The sequence below is a fragment of the Macaca nemestrina genome, chromosome X, assembly GCF_043159975.1.
Source record: "Macaca nemestrina isolate mMacNem1 chromosome X, mMacNem.hap1, whole genome shotgun sequence".
Taxonomy (NCBI): Eukaryota; Metazoa; Chordata; class Mammalia; order Primates; family Cercopithecidae; genus Macaca; species Macaca nemestrina.
This window is the reverse complement of record NC_092145.1, coordinates 71,963,725-71,989,259: the sequence shown is the minus strand read 5'-3', so window position 1 is coordinate 71,989,259 and position 25,535 is coordinate 71,963,725. Positions and strand designations below refer to the sequence as shown.

Genomic DNA, 25,535 nt, shown 5'->3' with positions numbered 1-25,535 from the left:
TCTCGCTGTGTCTCCCAGGCTGGAGTGCAGTGGCGTGATCTCGGCTCACTGCAAGCTCCGCCTCCCGGGTTCATGCCATTCTCCCGCCTCAGCCTCCCAAGTAGCTGAGACTACAGGCGCCCGCCACCACGCCCGGCTAGTTTTTTGTATTTTTTTTTAGTAGAGACGGGGTTTCACCATGTTAGCCAGGATAGTCTCGATCTCCTGACCTCGTGATCCACCCGCCTCGGCCTCCCAAAGTGCTGGGATTACAGGCTTGAGCCACCGCGCCCGGCCCAGAGACCAATTTTAATATTTTGCCATATTTAATTTCAATATTGCATAGACTTCTATATAAATTTGAATACACACACAAAGATGGCATATAAAACATAGTAGATCTTTTAATGTATTTACAGGTTTTTATCTCATTTTATTCATTTAACATTATAGTGTGAACATCTTTTCATGTCATTTAAAATACTTCAGAAATACCATTTTAATAGCCTCATAATACTTCATAGTATGAACGTTTTATAATTTATTTAACCAATTCTTTTTGTGAATATTTACTATATTTTCCATTTTTTTGGCCTGTGATGATAGTATTTTTATATAAATTCTAATCAAATTACTGATCTTACAAATAACGTTGATTGAAGCAGAATTGCTACTGGGAAATTCTAAAGCCTTCTATGTACATTATACAATTATCTTCCAAAAAAATTGTGCCACTTGACACACTCAAGTTTTCTCATTTTGCTTTATTTTAGATAACTGCATTTAAGCAAAATTTACCTCAGATTTAGAAAGGGGTCCTTAATCTGTGGTTTGTGACCCATCCCCAATCTCCATGGATGACTAGAGGCAATATGATTGGAGTTAAGCTATTCTATTAATCCTCTACAATCAAATGCAAAATTGGGAATGTCTGTATGGACATTTTTCTAGGAAGTGCATTGGCATTGTTTATCAGTTTCTCAAAGTGCACTGTGAAACAGAAATCACTAGTCTGAAAAATCCCTTGAGTTCCTTGCTTGAGGACGTTAAGTATTAAAGCATATTGGACAATTGCCGACGCCAGAGAGTGTTTTCTTTAAAAGAAGCCTCAAACAAGAGGCATTTGATTAACTGAGCTTATAAAAAGATATGAATCTCTCATAGGCTCATATCTCCTCCTTGTGTGAGAAATCATCGGCTTTCTCTTTCTATATATATGAGGCTAGTCATAGAAATATTATTATGTGGTTCCAAGTTTAATAGCCCTTATTTCCCCTATTAGCTAAGAATCCTTTGCTCGTCAGATAGACACGTTGGAAAGGTCTGCTTTAATTTTCATGAACGTCCATTTTATACTGTTATTTTCTATTGAAGAAGCCATATTACTGTTCAAATAATTTTATTTCTAGTAATTTTATGTCAAAATATCACTTTTTGGATAGCACAGTGGATATTTTCAAGGGGTAGGTGTTGATCAGTCCAGTTAATTTTCTAAAAGGAAAAGTAACTCTCTCAGCTATTTATTGCTACATAAAAATATACCCCAAAACTTACTATCTTAAAACAGTAAAAGTCATTTACTTACTCACGATTCTGGAATTTGGGTAGGGCTCAGAAGGGACGGTCTCCTTTCTACATAGTATTTGCTTGAGAAGCTCAACTCTAGATGGAAGATACAAAATGGTCTTACTCATATATTTAGTGCCTCAGCTTGTGTGAAATGATTGGGGGCTACCTTGGACTCTCTCTTTTCCCAGTGTAGTCTCTAATTTTCCAGGACCTGTTTTTCTCAAAATAACTTTTCTCTTTAGCACGGTGTACCTACTTCTTTTTATGATGGCTAGCTCCTAAGAGAGGGAAATCAGAAGCTATTAACAGTCTTAAAGGTTAGGTTTAGAACTGGTACAGAGTCACTTCCACGGCAGTCTGTTGGTCAAAGGAAGTCACAAGGCTCCCTACTATCAAGAAAAAAGGAAAATAGACTCTACCTCTTGAATGGTGAAACAGCATGAGAGTACGAGAGTACAGAATGGATTTTTGTTGTTGTTGCAGAAATTGCCTTACAAAAACCTCTGAGTAAAGTAGACGGATGGAGGTACTCAGAGGGGAAGACCTGGCTCTGTTTTCTCTTTTTTAGGGTAAATCCCAAACATTATTCTGGTATTCTTTCTCTCCAGTATCAAAAGGGTCAGTCATTTTAGCAGGGAAAACGCTATGTAGGTGTTTAAAATCACATAGACTTTACAATCCATATTCATCAGAACACAAGTGTTTTCAGTTGGTCTCAATTAATGGGCTGTGTAAGAAAAAAATATCATCAAATATATTTAAGAAACAGCTGGATATTCCACTTCTTTCCTTGGTGTTTACATCACACATTGATATATTAAATAATTTGATAAGTTCTAGAGTAAGAACAACTGTTGTACAGTTTTAAACTCAGCATTTCTCAAGCTTTTAAAATATAATTCCTTTTTTATCTTGGGGTATTTAATAATATCTCAAAAGACACTACTGTTTTAAGGAGACTTGATATGACATAGTTTCGGCTACAACAGATGTTTAAGTAACCTTTCTGTGACCTGATCAACTGTTGGCCATATTTAAGATTTTGTCTGTAAATGGAAGAGAAAGTGGCTTCAGAAAGTTTTCCTATTTTGTTTGTTTGTTTGGTTGATTGCTTTGGTTTTATTCTACTGGATTGCAAGTGTCTAGAGTATTGTCAGATTTTTATAGCCACTAATGGTTACCTGAAGTATTAATATAATTTTTAATAGAGATTTGGCAGTGCATAAAGTGTCCTTAAATATACATGTACATTGAGAAGTATAGATCAACAGTTTTTCCATGATGTAGGACTATGCATAGGGAAGTGGAGTCGTGTGTGTGTTTGTGTGTGTGTGTGTGTGTAAGTACAATATCTGTTAGTGAACCTTGTTCCATTTACTCCAGGGCCTTGCCCCTGCCCCCTGGGGGCTATATTTTGAGCACTCAATAGGACCAGAGGAACAGAAGAGAAATGATCTAAACACTATATATCAAAGAGTTTCAGAAAATAAGGATACAAGGAGGAAAGCGGGTGATAGATGTAAAAGTAACTGACTAGAGGAAATGCAAAGAGGGAACCTAAACAGTAAAATCTGGAGTTTGATGGTAGGCTAGGTTGGGAAAGTGCAGATACTCTTGTCCAATCAAGTTTGTTAGTGGCAAACGACAGGAAGTCACTTTGGTCATTATAAGCAGAATAGGGCTGGAAAACTGGATAATCAGACTTGGGAGAACAGGCAAGTACCAAAAGAAGCCAGGTGGCAGAAGTTACAAATTAGGCCATACCATTTGAGCAGCATGATTAAGATATCACTGCCACTACCTACAGAATGGGAGAAAATTTTTGCAATCTACTCATCTGACAAACGGCTAATATCCAGAACCTACAAAGAACTCAAACAAATTTACAAGAAAAAAACAAAAAACCCCATCAAAAAGTGGGCAAAGGATATGAACAGACAGTTCTCAAAAGAAGACATTCATACAGCCAACAGACACATGAAAAAATGCTCATCATCACTGGCCATCAGATAAATACAAATCAAAACCACAATGAGGTACCATCTCACACCAGTTAGAATGACAATCATTAAAAAGTCAGGAAACAACAGGTGCTGGAGAGGATGTGGAGAAATAGGAACACTTTTACACTGTTGGTGGGATTGTAAACTAGTTCAACCATTATGGAAAACAGTATGGCGATTCTTCAAGGATCTAGAACTAGAAGTACCATATGACCCAGCCATCCCATTACTGGGTATATACCCAAAGGATTAGAAACCATGCTGCTATAAAGACACATGCACACGTATGTTTATTACGGCACTATTCACAATAGCAAAGACTTGGAATCAACCCAAATGTCCATCAGTGACAGACTGGATTAAGAAAATGTGGCACATATACACCATGGAATACTATGCAGCCATCAAAAAGGATGAGTTTGTGTCCTTTGTAGGGACATGGATGCAGCTAGAAACCATCATTCTCAGCAAACTATTGCAAGAACAGAAAACCAAACACCGCATGTTCTCACTCATAGGTGGGAACTGAACAATGAGATCACTTGGACTTAGGAAGGGGAACATCACTCACCGGAGCCTATCGTGGGGAGGGGGGAGGGGAAAGGGATTGCATTGGGAGTTATACCTGATGTAAATGACGAGTTGATGGGTGCTGACGAGTTGATGGGTGCAGCACGCCAACATGGCACAGGTATACATATGTAACAAACCTGCACGTTATGCACATGTACCCTATAACTTAAAGTATAATTAAAAAAAAAAAAAGATATCACTGCCACTGTTGTTAAAAACTGGATGTTGCTACCTCTGCCACGGAAATGAATGATAAGTTGTGATTGCTCTTTTTATATTACTCACCATGGTTTGTTAGCTTAAATTGTTAGAGTAATTTTCCATTAACTTTTACCACTGCATATATATTTTTTTTGAGAAAAAAATACAAGATATCACTTGAATTTTGACCATATTTTTTCTCTGTAACCATTGAGTAGTAGGAGTCAGGATCAATAATTTTAGCCAAAATCATAACTATATATTTTTTGCCTGCTTACCTATCCAGTGACATGGAAAACTTTAAATGTTCAGGTAAATGTTTCCTCTTTTAATTAAGTGCACTTATTACTACGAATAATGGTAGAAGACTTCCTTCTAAAGTACAAAACTGTTTTTTAAATATTTCATTGAGGTGCGGTTCATGTAAAATAAAATTAGCCATTATTAAAAACAACTCAGTGGCATCTATTACATTCACAACTTCATGTGATCATCATCCCTATATAGTTCTGAAATATTTCTGTCATTCCAAAGAAAAATACCTCACCCATTAAGCAGTTTTCCCAATTCTCCCCTGTCTCAAGACCCTGGAAACCACCATTTGTATTCTCTCTCTATGAATTTTTTCATTCTCTAATAGATATTTCATGTAAATGGAGTCATACAATAGGTGATCTTTTATGGCTGACTTCTAATATTTAGCATATCATTGTGGAGGTTCATCCATGCTTTAACTGTTATCAGAGATTAACTTATTTATATGGCTAAATAATATTCCCTTGTGTGTACATAACACAATTTGTCTTTCATTGTTCTATTCATAAACAGTTGGGACGTTTCTACATTTTGGCTATTGTAAATAGTGCTGCTATGAAGATGTCTTTACATGTGCTTGTTTGAGTATCTATTTTAAATTATTTTAGTATACACCAGAAGTAGAATTACCGGGTCATGTGGTAATTCTATGCTCAACTTTTGGAGGAACTACCAAGTTATTTTCCACAGTGAGAAAACTGTTAAACATTCCGATAGCAATGTATGAGTGTTCCAAATTTTCCACATCTCTGTCAACACTTATTTTCATTCCTAATGGGAGTGAAACAGTATCTGCTTGGGGTATTAATTTGCATTTTTCTAATGACTAATGATATTAAGCATCTTTTTATGTTTTAGTCCCATTTTTAATTGGAATGTTTGTCTTATTTGTCTTTATATTTTCTTGATACTAGACTTTTGATTGATATTGCAAATATTTTCTTTTATTCTGTGGGTTTTCACTTTGTTGATAATGTTCTTTGATGCACAAATTTTTAAATTTTGTTAAAGTCCAAATTATCTATTTGTTTCTTTTGCTGCTCATGCTTTTGGTGTCATATCTAAAAAACCATTGCCAAACCCCAAACCATGAAGACTTACCCCTGTGTTTTCTTCCAACGAACTTTTATTATTTTAACTCTTAAAATTGGGTCATTGATACATTTCGAGTTAATTTTTATATCTGGAGTGGCATAGGTGTCTACTTCGGCAAGTGAATATGCAGCTCTCCTATGAAAATTTGTTAAACAGACTGTTATTTCCCCCATTGAATGAACTTGGCAATGTTGAAAATCAATAGTAATTGATATATGAGTTTATTCTGGATAGTCAGTTCTAGTCCATAGCACTAGATATCTGTCCTATGCCAGTTACCTTTGGGGTATGTTTTGAAATTAACAACTGTGGTTCTTCCAACTTTATCGTCCCTTCTCAAGATTGTTTTGGCTATTCGGGGACCCTTACAATTCTATGCAATTTTAATGATCAATTTTATTCATTTCTGGAAAAAAAGGCATTGAGATGTTATTAGAGACATTGACTATAGATTTATTTGGGTTTTATTGATATCTTAACAATATTAAGTCTTTCAATCCATGAGAACAGAATTTTCTTTTCATATTTTTAGGTCTTTAACATCTTTCAGCAATGTTGTGTTGTTGTTTCCATACAAGTGTTTCCGTGTCTTAGTTACATTTATTACTAAATTTTAATAATTTAAAAAATTTTTAAATTGTAAAAATAAATTTAAAAAACTTCTTTCTTGTTCATTGCTGGTACATAGAAACTAAACTGATTCTGTGTACTGATCTTGTACCCTGGAATGTTGCATAAATTCTTAAATATATTAAAAAGTTTTTTTAGTGGACATTTCAATATTTGTGGACATGCTAAGTTATTTCTTTCTTTACAATTTGGAAGCTTTTAATTTTTTTATTACCTTGCCTAATTGCTCTGTCTAGAACTTCTGTGCAATATTAAATGGAAGAGGTAAAAATGGACATCCTTGTCTTGTCCCTGATCTTAGGAGGAAAACTTTCAGTATGACATTATTGAGTAGGATGTTAGCCGTGGGTCTTTCAAAAGGCCCTTTATTATGTTGAGGAAGTTTCCTTACAGTATTAGTTTTCCATGTGTTTTTATCATGAAAGGGTGTTTAATGCTGTCAAATGATTGTTCTCTATCAATCAGGATGATCATATGCTTTTTTGTTCTTCATTCTATTAATTTTCTTAAAACATCCTTTCATTCTTGTGATAAATTCAACTAAGTCATGGTGACATTATCCTCTTTGCATGCTTTTGAGTCTTTTTTTCAAGTGTATTTTGAGGAAATTGTATCTATATTCATTAGTGATATTGATGTGTAATTTTCTGTGAGGAGTTTACCTGGTTTTTGCATCAGAATAATGATAGCCTGTCTGGGTGCGGTGGCTTACACCTGTAATCCCAGCATTTTAGGAGGCCGAGGCAGGCAGATCACAAGGTCAGTAGTTCAAGACCAGCCTTGTCAATATGGTGAAACCCCATCTCTACTAAAAATACAAAAATTAGCTGGGCATGCTGGCAGGCGCCTATAATACCAGCTACGTGGGAGGCTGAGGCAAGAGAATCACTTGAACCTAGGAGGCTAAGATTGCAGTGAGCTGAAATTGTGCCACTGCACTCCAGCCTGGGCAATAGTGTGAGATTCAATTTCAAAAAAAAAAAAAAAAAAAGATTGTCTTATGAAATTAGTTAAAAAGTAGTCCCTTCTCTTGTATCATTTGCAAAAGATTAATAAGGATTGGCAATAATTCTTTAAATGTTTGATAGTATTTACCAAGAAAGCCACATGTTTCTGGGCTTTACTTTGGGAACAAGAAAAAGGAGTTAGAACTGTTTCAGTTTTTTATTATTGGACTATTCATATTTTCCATTTCTTCTTGAGTCAGTTTTAACAAATTATGGCTTTCTAATAATTTGTCCGCTTCATCTAGGTCATCTATTTTGTTTACATATAGTTGTACACAGTATTGTCTTACAATTGACTTTTATATCTGTAAGGTCCCAAATAGTAATGCTCCCAATATCATTTCTTGTTTTACTCATTTGTATCTTTTCTCCCTTTTTTTCCACCAGTCTAGCTAGAGGTTTGTCATTTTTGTTGGTCTTCTTGAAGAACCAACTTTTGATTGCACCGATTTCTCTATTGTTTTTCCATAACCTATTTCACCTATCTCAGCTATAATTTTTTTTTAATTCAACCCTTGGGTTTAACTTGAAGTTCTATTTTTTTCTAGTTCCTTAATCTGCATAGTTAGGGTATTAACTTGAGACCATTATTTTTGCTTAATGTAGGCATTTACTGCTGTAAAATTCCCTCTGAGTCCTGCCTTTACTATCTCATAAGTTTTGATATGTTTGTTTTAGTTTTTATTGATCTTTAAGTGTTTTCCTTCCTCCCTTCCTCCCTTTCTCCTTCCTCCTTTCCTCCATTCCTCCTTTCCTCCTTTCCTCCTTCCTTCCTTTCCTCCTTTCTTTCTTTCTTTCTTTCTTTCTTTCTTTCTTTCTTTCTTTCTTTCTTTCTTTCTTTCTTTCTTTCTTTCTTTCTTTCTTTCTTTCTTTTCTTTCCTTCTTTCCTTCTTTCTTTTTCTTCCCTTCTTCTTTTCTTTCATTCTTCTTTTTCTTTCTTTCTTCTTTCCTCTTCTTCTTCTTCTAATAGGGTCTTTCTCTTGCATGATCTATGCTCACTGCAACCTCCACCTCCTGGATTCAAAAGAGTCTCTCACCTCAGCCTCCCAAGTACCTAGGATTACAGGTGCATGCCACCATACCTGGCTTGTATTTTTAATAGAGACAAGGTTTCACCATGTAGGCAAGGCTGGTCTTAAACTCCTGACCTCAAGTAATCCACCCACCTCAGCCTTCCAAAGTGCTAGGATTACAGACACGAGCCACCCCACCCAGCCTCGATCTCGAAGTGTTTTCTAATTTCCCTTGTGAATACCTTTTTTGACCCATTGGTTGTTCAAGATTATGTTGTTTGATTTTGACACGTGTGATTTTTTTAGTTATACTCCTGCAATTAATTTCTAGCTTCATTCCATTGTGGTCAGAGAAGATACTCTGTATGATATCTACTCCTTAAAATCCATAGAGGCTTGTTTTGTATTCTAAAATGTGGTCTATCCTGGAGAATATTCCATTTGTTTCTGAGAGAATTGTGTATCTACTATTTTACTATAAATGTTTGATATATATCTACTACATCTGATTGGTTTATAGTGTTAGTCAAGTTCTCTAACTCTCCTTCAACCTACTATCTATCCATTATGAAAAATAGGGCATTGAAGTTTCCAATTATTATCATAGAACTCTCTTTTCTGCCTTCAATTTTGTCAATGTTTACTTTGTATAACGTGACTGTGAAGTTTGGTGCAAATATATTTACAATTAGTATATTTTCTTTCTATAGTGACTCTTACAATATACAATGTATTTATTTGATCTTGCAACAGATCTTGCCTTAAAATCTATTTTGGCTGAGATTAATATAGTACTCTAGTTCTCTATTGGTTGCTATTTTCATGAAATGTTTTTTATTCTTTCAGTTTTCACCTATTTGCACTTATAATCTAAAGTGAATAACTTGTAGACAGCATACAGTTGGATCATGTTTTAATGTAATTCAATTCTGCCAATTTCTGACTTTTGATTTCAGAGTTTAATTAATTTACAAAAATATAATGTTAAGGGAAGATTTATTTCTGCTGTTTTGCTATTTATTTTCTGTGTGTGTTATACCTTTTTTGTTTCTCATTGTCTCCAATATGTTTTTGTGTTTAGTTGATTTTTTAAATGCATCATTTATTATCTTCTCATTTCCTTTTGAGTGTATTTTTTAGATATTTTCCTAATGGTTACCATGAGAATCACAATTAACAACTTACATTTATAGCAATCTAGATTCAATTGAGACCAACTTAGCTTCATTAGCAAACATTTTGCTTCTAATAAGATCTGCTCCTCCATTATGTTGTTGTCACAAATCATGTAATTTTATATTGTATGCCCACTATAATTATTTTTTATGGATTTTTCTTTCATATTATTAAAGGGATAAAAAGTTCAATTAAAAACCAAAATATAGTAATGTTGGCTTTCAGCAGAGATTTTTTAATTTCTTTGTACAACTTCTAGTTACTGACTTTTTGTTTCAAGTTTAAGGAGCATCTTTAGCTTTTTGTGGAAAAGTGGTCTGTTGGTGATAATCTTCTTCAGATTTTGTTAAACCTGAAAATGTTTTTATTTCTTTTTTATTTCTTAAAAAATTTGTAAAATACATATAAACTCTACCATCTTAACCTTTTTTATGAGTACAATTTATTAGCATTAGGTACATTTATATTACTGAGCAACTGTCACCACCATCTATCTTGAAACATTTTTTCATCTTGCAAAACTAAAACTCTGTATTCATTAAATAGTAACTACCCACTACCAAGCAAAGAAAAATGTCAGAAACCAAAGAAAACAGGAAATACAGCCAAGGTCAAACATAGTTAGGGTAACACTATCACTATAGCCACCACTGAATACTGAATTTCACTGATAGCATAAAAGTTACCACTGACATATGCCAAATTAACTCTAAAGCATTTCTACTTCTTTATTTCCCCTGATTTATATTCATAGTCTCAAGTTGGAGAATCAAATTAATTGATCTTAAGCTATGTGTTCATGTACCACCTGCCCAAAATCAGAAAAGTTAAGTCACCTAGACCCAACAACTTCATTAGTTGTAGGTAGAATGGCTCCAAAAGAAAAAATAGTTTGATTAGTAGCAAAAATAAATAAATAAATAAATAAATAAATAAATAAATAAAAATAAAATTGATTGGTGTCAGAGACTATAGTGAAGGTGACTTTATAGGTGGTGATAATGTGAGTGTGGAGAGTAGGGAGCCCAGCTGAGGACGGAAATAAAGAGTTAATCTGTCCTTAGCTATGAACATTGAAGGACCTTAGTAAAGGAAATAATTGGTCAAGTTATTACAACATTCTGTCTCTGACAGAAATTAACAATTTTCCCCAACTTCTTATGTACTAGCAAAATTGTTATTTGAGCATACTGCGTCTCAGCCGAACACCACATTTGTAAGCCTCACTTACAGCAATATCTGGCCACATGGCTAAGTTCTGGCCATGAGATGTGAGAAAAGTGATGTGTGCAATAGCTGAGGTATTCCCCTTAAGGATAAATAATATTCTCCATTTTTCACATTTTCTCCTTCCTACTAGATGGGATGTGAATACAATAAATGGGAGCTGAGACAGCCATTTCAGGCCAAAACATGAAAGCTGCATTTTTAGGCTGTAGATGCAACAATTTGGAAGTATAATAGGTCTGTAATAGTTGTAGAGTTACCATATCAGCCCTGGAGTATAAAGACAAACTTTGCATGAGATAAAAACAACTTTTATTGCCTCTAAGCGACTATCACTTTGATTCTAGATATCTGTTATAGCATTTGGGCCAACATCACAACCGATACACTTCTTATAGCTAGCTATGAGATGCATTTCACAGATCTCTCCTGTGAGGTTTGCAAGTTAGGTATGATCTAGCTGCAGAGCTATATTCAGGCCAAAGACTCATCCAAGGACTCTTTTTTAATGTAACACAAATAGATGACGAAAAGCTAAACCCCAAGAGTGAAATGTTGCAAAAGTTCAATGTTTTCTGTCAGAAATGGGATTTGTGCCTATTCTTGAATCTTGTATCTCTTTCATAAGTCACAATTAAATGTCTAATATTTGTTTAATCTCCTAAGTGAATTAGACCATGTGTTAACTTAGAAAACGGTTATGTTGATTAAGCCTGATAATACATAAAGGTAATGTTACATTTTCTTGTTTCAAAATTGTCATAGAGTTTCACCAAGTCCTGAAACACATTTTAAAAAATGTCTTGCTCCACACATTAGTGTTACTGCCTTCTTAATATTCAATGTTATGGACTTGCTAAAGTCTTATAAATTACTTTTAAATTACTTTAATGTTTTTTAAAGTATAAGGTCCTACAAATCAGAATCAGAAAGTTCAGTTGTTCTCAACTGTACATTAAATTCACTTGGTTCAGCCTGTTAGAAAACACCGACACATTAAATTTACCTAGGTTAGCCTTTTAGAAAATACTGACATCCCAGAAATTGAATAACTTGTTCTTTGTGGGTGGCTCAACAGTTTTTAAAGCTTCCCATAGAATTTTAATGTGCAACCAAAATTGGGAAACGTTGCTCTAATCCAACCCCTTGTACATTTAAAATGCTACACAATGATTCTTAAGTCCAGCTAAATATGTAGACTATTCACCTAGTTCATCTCCTTCATTTTATAAATGGAAAAACAAGTACAGACAATTGAAGGAACAAAATAAAGTTCAATGTCAGACCCAGGTCCAGAAGCCAATATAGGAACAGATGTCCATGCTCTAGAGGAATCAGTCAAAGGTGCTAATAAAGAAAATGAATGATGGAGGAGGAAAGAAAGTTAGCGAAGCTGAAGTAAGTAAATTTGATAAAACCGTACTTGTGAAACTTCAGGAAGGAACTATGTCAGAGACATCTTTGTTCTTTTGTTGCCAAATACTGTGACTGGCATTTAATAGGTGCTCAGTGTTTTCTGAGTAAATAAATGTGTGCAAAAGAAATAGTAAAGATGATATAACTTTAGAAATAGCAAAGATGATTCCTGGTGTCAGTAGTCAAGAAATTTTTCATGGAGGATGGCTTTGACTTAATCTTTGAGAAAAAGAGGATTTTCAGAAGTGTAAAAGAAGGGTGTGCAAGTTATCCAAGAGGAGAAAACATGTGCAGGAGATATACATCAGAGGATTATAACATGTATGGTTGGCATAGAGGAGATTGGCTGATTAGAACAGAGGGTTTATTTTGGGGATCAGTGTAAAAGACCTGCTGGGGTCATACTGTGGAAGGTTTTAAATGGTGCACAATTGAAAGCCGACTCCTGAGGGCAGCTGGTGGCCATTAGTGATATTTGAATAGGCAGGGTATCTAATAAAAGTGCCATCACAGGAGGCCAGAAAAAGGGCATCTTCTATCCATTCTGAGTCCTCATATAGAGTCTCTTCTACTGAACAAGAATTTTAGTCTAGATCATCTTTATTTATCTGCAGAAAAGAAAAAAAAATACTGCTGGCATGAAACAATTAGAGTTTATAACTGATAATGCATAAAAAATGTTACAATGTTAAGTAAATGGTCACTACCAGGTATCATATTTGCACTTTTATAAAATATACCATCTGCAAGATACTGTTAATGTGGTCAAGAGTCTTTTGAATTTGGAACAATACATATTTAGAAATAAAACTTGATACTCAGCAATAAGTGACTAAATTGGTAGCTGTATTGTTGCATTATCACCCACATCTCTTGCTGAAGGCTAAAAAGCTTCTCTTTAAACACTTAGGCCAGTTGTGAAAAGACTAGAATTCTGATCATAATGCTTTCTTGAACCTGAGGTAGACATACACATTTGAAGATTGGAACATGGGAAATTACTAAATTATATGACACTGGAGAGATATTACAAGGAAATTCTGATATTTCACTGCAAAATATTGCCAATTATGGTAGCTGTCAATTTAACAATAGGCTTATTCACTATGGTGTTTGATTAATGTGAAATTATTCAGTTGGCTACCTTGTAGTTGGCCTATTTTTGTGTCCAATTAGTATGCTAATAATGGTAATTATGTTCTATACTGCATGTCTCATCACCTAGAGGGTTTTTAAAATGATAAAATAATGAGAATAAACAAGCTGATGCTGATATTCAGTGGGCCATTCTAATTACTTACTGAGAGCACGCTGGGGAATCAATATTCAGCCAGAGAAAATGATTCCTGCTTACTTTGTTAAAACTATTTTTTTCAAAGAGCAGTGAGAGTTTGCTGCTGTTCTCTTTATTATTGAGCTATTTTACATCCCCACCCCCTTTTTTGTTTCTATGTTTGTTTTCTTTATTTATTTTTTTAAAAAGTAATCAAAATATAGTTAGCTTTTGTGACTAGTATTTGTGGTAAGAGGTCAGAAAAACAGAGAATAGCAAATTGCTTAATTGTACACCTTTGCACCAAATAACTACCATTTTTTTTTGTCTCCACTGTCTATAAAAAACAAAAGCAAAACAAAACAAAGCAGAATTCCTCTACTAAAAACACTTTTTGCACTTGTAGGAATACAGTGAGAGGATGATTTGTGCTAATTCTTCAACAAGATAACCAAACACACTAGTGGACAGGAGGCATTCTCTTCCCCAAAATATAAAACTAAAACTTTGTTTTGTTAAAAATCCCCTAATTTAAGATAGCCAGATGATCTATTTTGGACAATCAACGTGGAGTTATAGATTAAGTTATTATAATTTCTAATGATACCATCAAATATGATATGGTTTGGCTGTGTCCCCACCCAAATCTCACCTTGAACTGTGGTTTCCATAATCCCCATGAGTCACTGGGGGACCCAGTGGGAGGCAATTGAATCATAGTGTCAGGTTTTTCCTGTGCTGTTCTCGTGATAGTGAATAAGTCTCATGAGATCTGATGATTTTATAAAAGGACAGTTCCTCTGAACATGCTCTCTTGGAGCCATGTAAGATGTAACTTTCTTCCTCATTCGACTTCCACCGTGATTGTGAGGCCTCCCCAGCCACGTGGAACTGTGAGTAAATTAAACCTCTTTCTTTTATAAATTACCCAGCCTTGGGTATATCTCTATTAGCAGCATGAGAACAGACTAATACAAAATGTTTTACATAATACAAAGTATAATACAGAAATACTAAATGTATATTTTATAACTGATAATTTATACAATTATATTTTAGATTATTCTAGCTTTCAAGACAGACCTTATGTTGATTATGTAATTTATCCTCTGAATTATCTAAAGTTAAACTTGTGATGTGGCATTCACAAAATAAATTATGCTTCACAATCTCTTTTTAAGTGTCTGTAATAAAGTAAAACAAAGAAAATTTCATTCCTAGGAAGCGTCATGGTAAGGTGGAAAAAGCATGGACCAAACTTCTAATCCCCTACCTTTCCAATGAGAAACTGTGCAATATTAATTAAGCTAGGTATTTTCTTTGATTTTTATGTCAATTGCAAAATAAGATTATTGAATTAGACCAGACCTTTTCAAATTGTGTTCTATGAAGTCTATTATATCCCATGTGACATTCACAGATTTTGTACAAAAATAAAGTCTTCTGTAGTCAAAAATATTTTAGAAATGCTGTATTAAACCAAGGTAAACAAGTTTACTGCAGGACTTCTGAAAGCATTTGACGTACTCAATATGTTTTATAAATCTCCAATTAGGGTGATACAATATACATTGTTTATCACATTTGATCATTGAAACACATTTATTTAAAAAATAGGAATTAATATATCATAAGACAATACCATTTTATAAAGCATACGTTTGGAAGTACTGGACAAGACAAATCTTTTCAGGTCCTTCTAAACTCTAATATTTTTCCTCACTAGACTGTAAGTTCCAGGAAAGTAGAGAAAATGCCTGCCTTGTGTCACTACTATAGGCTAGGTCTTTGTACCAAGCATAGTACTTGCACTTAGTATGTGTTTAATAAATAACTGTTGAATGAATACATACATATGTACATACATACATTAATTGGTTCTATAAAAATTCAGCAAATAGGGGGCGGAGCAAGATGGCCGAATAGGAACAGCTCCAGTCTCCAACTCCCAGCGCGAGCCACACAGAAGACCGGTGATTTCTGCATTTTCAACTGAGGTACTGGGTTCATCTCACTGGGGAGTGCCGGACGATCGGTGTTGGTCAGCTGCTGCAGCCCGACCAGCGAGAGCTGAAGCAGGGCGAGGCATTGCCTCACCTGGGAAGCGCAAGGGGGAAGGGAGTCCCTTTTCCTAGCCAGGGGAACTGAGACATACAACACCTGGAAAATCGGGTAACTCCCACCCCAATACAGCGCTTTAAGCAAACAGGCACACCAGGAGATCATATCCCACACCTGGCCGGGAGGGTCCCACACCCACGGAGCCTCCCTCATTGCTAGCACAGCAGTCTGTGATCTACCAGCACGGCAGCAGCGAGGCTGGGGGAGGGGCGCCCGCCATTGCTGAGGCTTAAGTAGGTAAACAAAGCTGCTGGGAAGCTCGAACTGGGTGGAGCTCACAGCAGCTCAAGGAAACCTGCCTGTCTCTGTAGACTCCACCTCTGGGGACAGGGCAATAACAAACACAGCCAAAACCTCTGCAGATGCAAACGACTCTGTCTGACAGCTTTGAAGAGAGCAGTGGATCTCCCAACATGGAGGTTGAGATCTGAGAAGGGACAGACTCCCTGCTCAAGTGGGTCCCTGACCCCTGAGTAGCCTAACTGGGAGACATCCCCCACTAGGGGCAGTCTGACACCCCACACCTCACAGGGTGGAGCACACCCCTGAGAGGAAGCTTCCAAAGCAAGAATCAGACAGGTACACTCGCTGTTCAGAATTATTCTATCTTCTGCAGCCTCTGCTGCTGATACCCAGGCAAACAGGGTCTGGAGTGGACCTCAAGCAATCTCCAGCAGACCTACAGCTGAGGGTCCTGACTGTTAGAAGGAAAACTATCAAACAGGAAGGACACCTACACCAAAACCCCATCAGTACATCACCATTATCAAGACCAGAGGCAGATAAAACCACAAAGATGGGGAAAAAGCAGGGCAGAAAAGCTGGAAATTCAAAAAATAAGAGCGCATCTCCCCCGGCAAAGGAGCGCAGCTCATCGCCAGCAACGGATCAAAGCTGGACAGAGAATGACTTTGACGAGATGAGAGAAGAAGTCTTCAGTCCATCAAATTTCTCAGAGCTAAAGGAGGAATTACGTACCCAACGCAAAGAAACTAAAAATCTTGAAAAAAAAGTGGAAGAATTGATGGCTAGAGTAATTAATGCAGAGAAGGTCCTAAACGAAATGAAAGAGATGAAAACCATGACACGAGAAATACGTGACAAATGCACAAGCTTCAGTAACCGACTCGATCAACTGGAAGAAAGAGTATCTGCGATTGAGGATCAAATGAATGAAATGAAGCGAGAAGAGAAACCAAAAGAAAAAAGAACAAAAAGAAATGAACAAAGCCTGCAAGAAGTATGGGATTATGTAAAAAGACCAAATCTAGGTCTGATTGGGGTGCCTGAAAGTGAGGGGGAAAATGGAACCAAGTTGGAAAACACTCTTCAGGATATCATCCAGGAGAACTTCCCCAACCTAGTAGGGCAGGCCAACATTCAGATCCAGGAAATACAGAGAACGCCACAAAGATACTCCTCGAGAAGAGCAACTCCAAGACACATAATTGCCAGATTCACCAAAGTTGAAATGAAGGAAAAAATCTTAAGGGCAGCCAGAGAGAAAGGTCGGGTTACCCACAAAGGGAAGCCCATCAGACTAACAGCAGATCTCTTGGCAGAAACTCTCCAAGCCAGAAGAGAGTGGGGGCCAATCTTCAACATTCTTAAAGAAAAGAATTTTAAACCCAGAATTTCATATCCAGCCAAACTAAGTTTTATAAGTGAAGGAGAAATAAAATCCTTTACAGATAAGCAAATGCTTAGAGATTTTGTCACCACTAGGCCTGCCTTACAAGAGACCCTGAAGGAAGCACTCAACATGGAAAGGAACAACCAGTACCAGCCATTGCAGAAACATGCCAAAATGTAAAGACCATCGAGGCAAGGAAGAAACTGCATCAACTAACGAGCAAAATAACCAGTTAATATCATAATGGCAGGATCAAGTTCACACATAACAATCTTAACCTTAAATGTAAATGGACTAAATGCTCCAATTAAAAGACACAGACTGGCAAACTGGATCAAGAGTCAAGACCCTTCAATCTGCTGTATTCAGGAGACCCATCTCACACGCAGAGACATACATAGGCTCAAAATAAAGGGATGGAGGAAGATTTACCAAGCAAATGGAGAACAAAAAAAAGCGGGGGTTGCAATACTAGTCTCTAATAAAACAGACTTTAAACCATCAAAGATCAAAAGAGACAAAGAAGGCCATTACATAATGGTAAAGGGATCAATTCAACAGGAAGAGCTAACTATCCTAAATATATATGCACCCAATACAGGAGCACCCAGATTCATCAAGCAAGTCCTTAGAGACTTACAAAGAGACTTAGACTCCCATACAATAATAATGGGAGACTTCAACACTCCACTGTCAACATTAGACAGATCAACGAGACAGAAAGTTAACAAGGATATCCAGGAATTGAACTCATCTCTGCAGCAAGCAGACCTAATAGACATCTATAGAACTCTCCACACCAAATCAACAGAATATACATTCTTCTCAGCACCACATCGTACTTACTCCAAAATCGACCACGTAATTGGAAGTAAAGCACTCCTCAGCAAATGTACAAGAACAGAAATTATAACAAACTGTCTCTCAGACCACAGTGCAATCAAACTAGAACTCAGGACTAAGAAACTCAATCAAAAGCGCTCAACTACATGGAAACTGAACAACCTGCTCCTGAATGAGTACTGGGTACATAACGAAATGAAGGCAGAAATAAAGATGTTCTTTGAAACCAATGAGAACAAAGATACAACATAGCAGAATCTCTGGGACACATTTAAAGCAGTGTGTAGAGGGAAATTTATAGCACTAAATGCCCACAAGAGAAAGCAGGAAAGATCTAAAATTGACACTCTAACATCGCACTTAAAAGAACTAGAGAAGCAAGAGCAAACACATTCGAAAGCTAGCAGAAGGCAAGAAATAACTAAGATCAGAGCAGAACTGAAGGAGATAGAGACACAAAAACTCTCCAAAAAATCAATGAATCCAGGAGTTGGTTTTTTGAAAAGATCAACACAATTGACAGACCACTAGCAAGACTAATAAAGAAGAAAAGAGAGAAGAATCAAATCGACGCAATTAAAAATGATAAAGGGGATATCACCACCGACCCCACAGAAATACAAACTACCATCAGAGAATACTATAAACACCTCTACGCAAATAAACTGGAAAATCTAGAAGAAATGGATAATTTCCTGGACACTTACACTCTTCCAAGACTAAACCAGGAAGAAGTTGAATCCCTGAATAGACCAATAGCAGGTTCTGATATTGAGGCAATAATTAATAGCCTACCAACCAAAAAAAGTCCAGGACCAGATGGATTCACAGCTGAATTCTACCAGAGGTACATGGAGGAGTTGGTACCATTCCTTCTGATACTATTCCAATCAATAGAAAAAGAGGGAATCCTCCCTAACTCATTTTATGAGGCCAACATCATCCTGATACCAAAGCCTGGCAGAGACACAACAAAAAAAGAGAATTTTAGACCAATATCCCTGATGAACATCGATGCAAAAATCCTCAATAAAATACTGGCAAACCGGATTCAGCAACACATCAAAAAGCTTATCCACCATGATCAAGTGGGCTTCATCCCTGGGATGCAAGACTGGTTCAACATTCGCAAATCAAGAAACATAATCCAGCAGATAAACAGAACCAAAGACAAGAACCACATGATTATCTCAATAGATGCAGAAAAGGCTTTTGACAAAATTCAACAGCCCTTCATGCTAAAAATGCTCAATAAATTCGGTATTGATGGAACGTACCTCAAAATAATAAGAGCTATTTATGACAAACCCACAGCCAATATCATACTGAATGGGCAAAAACTGGAAAAATTCCCTTTGAAAACTGGCACAAGACAGGGATGCCTTCTCTCACCACTCCTATTCAACATAGTGCTGGAAGTTCTGGCTAGGGCAATTAGGCAAGAGAAAGAAATCAAGGGTATTCAGTTAGGAAAAGAAGAAGTCAAACTGTCCCTGTTTGCAGATGACATGATTGTATATTTAGAAAACCCCATTGTCTCAGCCCAAAATCTCCTTAAGCTGATAAGCAACTTCAGCAAAGTCTCAGGATACAAAATTAATGTGCAAAAATCACAAGCATTCTTATACACCAGTAACAGACAAACAGAGAGCCAAATCAGGAATGAACTTCCATTCACAATTGCTTCAAAGAGAATCAAATACCTAGGAATCCAACTTACAAGGGATGTAAAGGACCTCTTCAAGGAGAACTACAAACCACTGCTCAGTGAAATCAAAGAGGACACAAACCAATGGAAGAACATACCATGCTCATGGATAGGAAGAATCAATATCGTGAAAATGGCCATACTGCCCAAGGCAATTTATAGATTCAATGCCATCCCCATCAAGCTACCAATGAGTTTCTTCACAGAATTGGAAAAAAATTGCTTTAAAGTTCATATGGAACCAAAAAAGAGCCCACATCTCCAAGACAATCCTAAGTCAAAAGAACAAAGCTGGAGGCATCACGCTACCTGACTTCAAACTATACTACAAGGTTACAGTAACCAAAACAGCATGGTACTGGTACCAAAACAGAGATATAGACCAATGGAACAGAACAGAGTCCTCAGAAATAATACCACACATCTACAGCCATCTGATCTTTGACAAACCTGAGAGAAACAAGAAATGGGGAAAGGATTCCCTATTTAATAAATGGTGCTGGGAAAATTGGCTAGCCATAAGTAGAAAGCTGAAACTGGATCCTTTCCTTACTCCTTATATGAAAATTAATTCAAGATGGATTAGAGACTTAAATGTTAGACCTAATACCATAAAAATCCTAGAGGAAAACCTAGGTAGTACCATTCAGGACATAGGCATGGGCAAAGACTTCATGTCTAAAACACCAAAAGCAACGGCAGCAAAAGCCAAAATTGACAAATGGGATCTCATTAAACTAAAGAGCTTCTGCACAGCAAAAGAAATTACCATCAGAGTGAACAGGCAACCTACAGAATGGGAGAAAATTTTTGCAATCTACTCATCTGACAAAGGGCTAATATCCAGAACCTACAAAGAACTCAAACAAATTTACAAGAAAAAAACAAAAAACCCCATCAAAAAGTGGGCAAAGGATATGAACAGACATTTCTCAAAAGAAGACATTCATACAGCCAACAGACACATGAAAAAATGCTCATCATCACTGGCCATCAGAGAAATGCAAATCAAAACCACAATGAGATACCATCTCACACCAGTTAGAATGGCGATCATTAAAAAGTCAGGAAACAACAGGTGCTGGAGAGGATGTGGAGAAATAGGAACACTTTTACACTGTTGGTGGGATTGTAAACTAGTTCAACCATTATGGAAAACAGTATGGCGATTCCTCAAGGATCTAGAACTAGAGGTACCATACAACCCAGCCATCCCATTACTGGGTATATACCCAAAGGATTATAAATCATGCTGCTATAAAGACACATGCACATGTATGTTTATTGCAGCACTATTCACAATAGCAAAGACTTGGAATCAACCCAAATGTCCATCAGTGACAGATTGGATTAAGAAAATGTGGCACATATACACCATGGAATACTATGCAGCCATCAAAATGGATGAGTTTGTGTCCTTTGTAGGGACATGGATGCAGCTGGAAACCATCATTCTTAGCGAACTATCACAAGAACAGAAAACCAAACACGGCATGTTCTCACTCATAGGTGGGAACTGAACAATGAGATCACTTGGACTCAGGAAGGGGAACATCACACACAGGGGCCTATCATGGGGAGGGGGGAGGGGGGAGGGATTGCATTGGGAGTTATACCTGATGTAAATGACGAGTTGATGGGTGCAGCACACCAACATGGCACAAGTATACATATGTAACAAACCTGCACGTTATGCACATGTACCCTACAACTTAAAGTATAATAATAATAAATAAGTTAAAAAAAAATGAACAGGCATTGAGTATATATACATATATAAAATACATACACCTCCTTCAACTAAAAAAAGAAAAAAAATCAGCAAATAATGAGGAGGAAATAATTTTTAGATCTCACTACCCTCCCTTGTTGTCGTTTGCCATTCCCCATACTTTTCTTAATACCTTTGTCTCCCATCTGTAGCAAAAGCCAAGTAATCTCTTTCTATGGTAATTTTAAATCTCATTATGTCTTGTCTTCATATAAATGATAGAGCTACTACCTATTGAGCAATGACTAAATGTTTGGCACTGTTGAGAGTACTTTGCCTATGTTAACTAATTGAATCATTGCAGTACTCTTTTTTTTTTTTTTTTTGAGACGGAGTCTCACGCTGTTGCCCAGGCTGGAGTGCAGTGGCGCGATCTCGGCTCACTGCAAGCTCCGCCTCCTGGGTTCACGCCATTCTCCTGCCTCAGCCTCCTGAGTAGCTAGGACTACAGGCGCCCGCCACCACGCCCGGCTAATTTTTTGTATTTTTAGTAGGGACGGGGTTTCACTGTGGTCTCGATCTCCTGACCTTGTGATCCGCCCGCCTCGGCCACCCAAAGTGCTGGGATTACAGGCTTGAGCCACCGCGCCCGGCGCAGTACTCTTATGTGGCATGTATTATTTCCTCTTTCTTACATATAATATAGGAAGGTATCAAAGGTACTAAAGTAAGTGATACTTCTAGAATTCAAACAAAGCATATCTGATTTCAGAACATGAATTCTTAACTGTTATATCTGTCACTATGATTTTATTTTCTTTGTGCAAAGTCCCAACATTTGTTAATGAACAAATTCATTTTGTGAAATTCTGGGCCTATGTATATGCTATATTTATCAATCTACCTATGATCTGCCCTAGTTGATCTATGGTCTACCAAAATGCTACCCTCCTATTCAACCTTCCACGTTTCGCTGAGATTATTAGTGCTAAATTAACACCACAGCACAACTTAGCAGTCAAAGCAATATATACATTTAATCCACACTCTACCTTGACTATCCCCAAGATAAATAATACTGTATAGTAATGCTAGAATTATATACCTGTTTACAGATACGAAAACTGAAGAAAATTTCCACACCATCCTTTTTAAAAAAGTAAAAGTAAGTTTAACACCTACATCTATGTGTATGTAACCATAGCAGATATTTTCAACTAATATTTGATGTGTCTTATTTCTTCTTGGGAGCAGGGAGTATTCTTTTAAGTCTTATGTAGTATTGAGTGTGACATGGGTAAACAGGGATTTCCTGAGCTACAAAATGATTTTCAATTGTGTGATACAGAAAATAAGTCTTACCACTAATTAATAGAAAGACGTCTATCAGTTTAGAATCCATTTTCAGCTTGCTCTGTATCAAGAAGGGGGCAAAATATATATAAATACATATATGTGTGTATATATCTATATATAAACATACATATTTACATGTATATACAATATATATATTGTAACTTTCAAAAACTCATATTGTGAAAATTTGAGGAAGAACACAAACTTTAGAAGTCTCAAACAGGAAGGAGTGATTGGCTATGAAGAGAGCTCTATAACCCTGAAAATAAATAATCAGTTTACTTCCATAGCTATCAAGGAAGGAGGAAAGTGACATTTTACTAGATCTATTAAAGTGAAACAAGATCTTCAGAAAATTAGACATAATAAGAATGTATACTTTAAATGAGATTGAAACAATCACATATGTAATGATTGAAAATATAAGGGTCATTAAATAGAAAAGAGGTCAATTGCAGCAAACATAGTATAAGAGAAAATCATAATAGGAAACACAGAAGATCGGAAGAACTTGGAAGAGGCTGATCAAGGATATATGAGAACAGACACTATTCTCATAGTCACATAGGTCAAAATTCTTCCAGATCCTCAGTGTTAAGGAACTTGGAAGCATATCTCAAAACATCACTGTTTAGGTTTTATATTTATATTTCAAGTAATCATATAGTAAAGAGAATATATTTGACACTGTAAGGACAGATATTCTAATTATCCTTATCGGACATTTTTACTGTTTTATAATTTCCAAATGCCATTTATTTACATAGACCAGGCAGACCTTTTCCAAGTACAATTACAATCAATGTATTTTGATCCCAGAATAGACTAAACAAAAAAATAAATAGTATCTTAAACAACATATTATTTAACTTATTTCTATCTATGAGTGCATATGTAACAAAGATTGATCTTTATCACTTTTCTTCTACCTCAGAAATGGGAGCATACTAATTTCTCAATAAATTTATTTGAATAAATGAATGAGCAATGACATTAACTAGCCCAACAAAACCAAGTCCTTCAAAAAATATTCTCCTTTTAGGGATAGCAGGGGATAAATTATAGAAAAAATCCTGCCTGCTCTTTAAACACCAATATAGTCAGCCCTGTTGCCTGTCTAAACTTTTGTTAATTGGAAACATATTATCTTGCACTTCCACATTCCAATAAGAATTGATATTCATAATGATGACCCTGGAACACTAAAAGTTCTTAAGTGTCTTCAGAATCATAAAAGCAAGATTCAATTATGCTCAATATAGCTTTTGTGTTAATTGAATTTCATTGTATGCCAAGGCTTTGAAAACTAGCAAGTTGGCTGTGGCAATTTGTTCACTTTCTATCAGCCAGATTATTTTATTAACAAACCCACTACATAGCATCTTATCCCCTTTCCAAAATGCATAATAACTGAAAATAGAAAGCTGTGTTTTTATATTGGAAGAAATAATGGTACTAAAACTATGTTCCTTCCTGTAACATACATATTACAGTATTTTTCTGAAGCAGTTGAATATTTTTTATTTGTTGCTGGGAAGGTACCAGAACTTAAATGACAATCACTGTTCTTGAGACTAAGGGAAAAGTTAATGAAAATAAATCATAGCCACATATGTATCTTCTCATAACATGATTGTTTACAATTAGAAATCAATAGCAAGAAGAATTTCTGAAAGTGTACATACATAGAAATTAAACAACATACTCCTGAATGACCATTGGTTCAATGAAAAACTTAAGAAGTAAACCAAAAAATTTCTTGAAACAAATAAAAATGGAAACAAAATATACCAAAACCTATGGGATATAGCAAAAGCAGTGCTAAGAGGAAAGTTTACAGTAATAAATGCTTGCATCAAAAAAGTAGTAAACAAACAACTTAATATTGTACCTCAAGGAAAAAGAAAATAAAAACAAATGAAACCCAAAATTATTAAAATAATAAAGATTAGAGCAAAACTCAATGAAATGAAGACTAAATGATAATATAAATGATCAAAAAAATGGAAACTTTTTTTTTTTTTTTGAAATGGAGTCTCACTCGGGCCCCCAGGCTGGAGTGCAATGGCTTGATCTCGGCTCACTACAATCACTGCCTCCCAAGTTGAAGCTATTCTCATGCCTCAGCTCCAGTAGCTGGGATTACAGGCACCCGCCACCATAACCAGCTAAATTTTGTATTTTTAGTAGAGATGGGGTTTCACCATGTTGGGCAGACTGGTCTCGAACTCCTGACCTCAGGTGATCTGCCCGTCTCGGCCTCCCAAAGTGCTGGGATTACAGGTGTGAGACACCGGGCCCAGCCAAAAAGTTGTATTGATAAACCACTAGCGAGACTAACCAAGTAAAAAGATAATATATAAATTTTAAAAATTTAAAAATTTTATTAATTTTTTTAATTATAAATTTTTACTGCTGAGTTCTACAAAACTTGTAAAGAGGAACTAATACAAATTCTTCTTTAACCATTTCAATAAAAACATTCAAAAAATTGAAGAAGAGGATTATTTTTCTAAGTCATTCTGCAAGGACAGTATTACCCTGAAACAAAACCAGACAGGGACACAACAAAAAATCAAACTGCAGACCAATATCCCCAATGAGCACAGACACAAAAGTTCTTAACAAAATTCTAACAAACTGAATCAAACACATCAAAAAATAATAAATATGCTATGATTAAGTG

The 25,535-nt window shown here is 36.0% G+C and overlaps 1 long non-coding RNA gene across 2 annotated transcripts in view; it reads left to right on the top strand.

Moving 5' to 3' along the window:
- Positions 1–25,535, top strand: part of LOC105483635 (uncharacterized) — a 169,011-nt gene that overhangs the window by 64,889 nt on the left and 78,587 nt on the right. For both annotated transcript variants that reach the window (XR_011618487.1, XR_011618486.1), the window contains exon 2: positions 15,372–15,474. This is a non-coding gene — a long non-coding RNA (uncharacterized lncRNA). The remainder of the gene's footprint in view (positions 1–15,371; positions 15,475–25,535) is intronic.